The following is a 2,341-nucleotide window of genomic DNA, read 5'->3' as shown; positions in this document are numbered from 1 at the left end:
GTTATCCAGATTTCATCCGGTTAAATCAAATCACCTGTGGGGGGGGGGGGTGTTAATCTTACCCATCTGACGTCTTCTTAGGTCTGTCCCTCGGCGACTCACACGATGCGGTCCAAGCGGCGGTCACGTGATTACAAACACTTCCTCCTTCCAGGTTGAAGGAAGTGTTTGTAGTCTCGTGACGCGTGTGGACGGCAATGAGGGATGGACCTAAGAAGACATCAGATGGGTAAGATTAAACACACACACACACACACACACACACACACACACACACGAGATTTGATTTAACCGGATAAAATCCGGATAACAACTATACGGATCTCATCCGGAGTTGAGCAGCCCTGATCAGATGCAAGTGAAGGAGCAACAGAAATTGGAGAACGTTTCACAGCACAAACCTGTTTCCTTGGTGATTTTCCTGTATGATAGTTACTTACTTAAAGCCAATGGGTACCGCTGTAAAAAAAAAAAAAAAAAAAAAAGTCAGATACTCACCTAAGGAAAGGGAATGCTCGGTCCCAATGAGCCTTCCCTCTTCTCTCCTGGTGCCCTCGGTGCTGCGCTGGCTCCCCCGTTCGCGTCCACCGCCGCAGGGACTTCGGAGGTCTTCGGGAGCACTCGGGCTTCCGAAGACGGGCCGCTCCATACTACGTACGCGCGAGTGCGTCAGAGGGCGCTCGCGCATGCGTACTATGGAGCGGCCCCGTCCTCGGGAGCCCGAGTGCTCCTGAAGGCTTCCGAAAGCTCCCTTCGGCATGCGGAAGTGGCAGTATTTGACCAAACTGGTCGAATACTGCCACGGGGGATCCTGCGCGGGACCGGGCACCGGGAGAGGGTAGGCTCATTAGGACCGAGCCTTTCCTCTCCTTAGGTGAGTAGCTGACTTTTTCTTTTTTAAAACGGTAAACATTCACTTTAACCAGAATTCCGTTGGCTTCTATGTGTCCCAAACGTCTTCCACGCGTCCTATAGGATGCATTGCAAGACTCACTACCGCGCACTTCTTCCTTCCGGCTTGAAGGAGGAAGTGCGCAGCAGCGAGTCTTGCAACGCATCCCAAAGGCCACATGCAAGGCATTTGGGACGCATAGAAGCTGACGGAGTTCTGGGTAAGTAACACCCCCCCCCCCCCCCCTCCGTCTCTCATGCACACAGCTGAGGCAATTAAGCCTCATTTAAATCATGAATTCGAGTAGGTAATTACTCATGAGCCTATCACTAGTTATAGGCAAGTTTAAAAAAAAAAAAAATTGAACCACTTTTTGCACAGAAATCCAGCAGAAAATGAGGGTTCATGTGTGACCCCCATACGATTATCTTGATTTTGTGATTTAGATCAAGAATTATTTTCTATATCATTTCCCAAGCCTTGCTTTCTTCAAGAAAATCTTTAGTGATGGGGATATGGAGGTAACTGTTAAGAAGAAAAAAAAAAATCAAGGAAAACCGCCTCTTTCCCGGACTTTCTATTATCAAATGCTGTTTGTGTGTTCATGGCACGGTGCCCAATCAGTGCTTCTCTGGAAGGGGTGTGACCCAAACTACTGGACTTGGCTATTCAGCACTAGTGATAATCAATGAGGTATAGATAGCATTCAACTTGAAAATCAGCCTCACTCAGTAGCTGATTAGGGCTCTTTCACATCTAACAACACATGCAGGAGCCGTTCTCCTGCACGCATTGAATAGCCTGTGGTGTGTCATCGGGATGCCAGGGTGCGACGCAATCGCAGTCTATGGACTTTCATTTTACCTTGGTTAACGCAAAGTTTTGATTTTGCGTTGAAACACAGGAAACAGGCTCTAGTGTGAAAGAGCTATAAGCCACTGATAAATTGTTTACAAAAAAAAATTAAACAAAAAAAAAAAAACACATTAAAAATGTATATATTTTTACTTCTCTTCAAAAAGATTGCATGAAACTGTTGCATTAAAATCTGTCTGTGTGACAAATATAACTTTCTCAGCAACAGAAAATCACAAACAGCTGATCTGCTCATTTATCAGGCAGTTTGGCCTCCTGGCCCAAAGCGCCATTTGGCTGCAATTATACGCAGTAGTGGTGTTACCTGGTGGTTGTGCCTGAGGATGGCAACTGCTGTGCTCAGATGCAACTGCGTGGGGCGGGGGAAATCCTGTCCACCACCTGTGATGACTGCTAGCAAGTGCCCTGCAGGTAAATGGGAACAGCTGACAGGCAGTAGATACACCACCTTCAGCTGCCTGTGGAAAAGAGGCCTTAGCCACACCTACTGCACTGCAATACATCATACTGATACCTTTCTCCCATAGGTGGGGATAAGGCTTGGTTCACTTAAGTGTTTACAAATTTTTTTTT

The sequence above is a fragment of the Hyperolius riggenbachi genome, chromosome 4, assembly GCF_040937935.1.
Source record: "Hyperolius riggenbachi isolate aHypRig1 chromosome 4, aHypRig1.pri, whole genome shotgun sequence".
In the NCBI taxonomy this organism is placed as follows: domain Eukaryota; kingdom Metazoa; phylum Chordata; class Amphibia; order Anura; family Hyperoliidae; genus Hyperolius; species Hyperolius riggenbachi.
The sequence above is the reverse complement of the archived record's forward strand: the minus strand, read 5'-3'. Positions refer to the sequence as shown.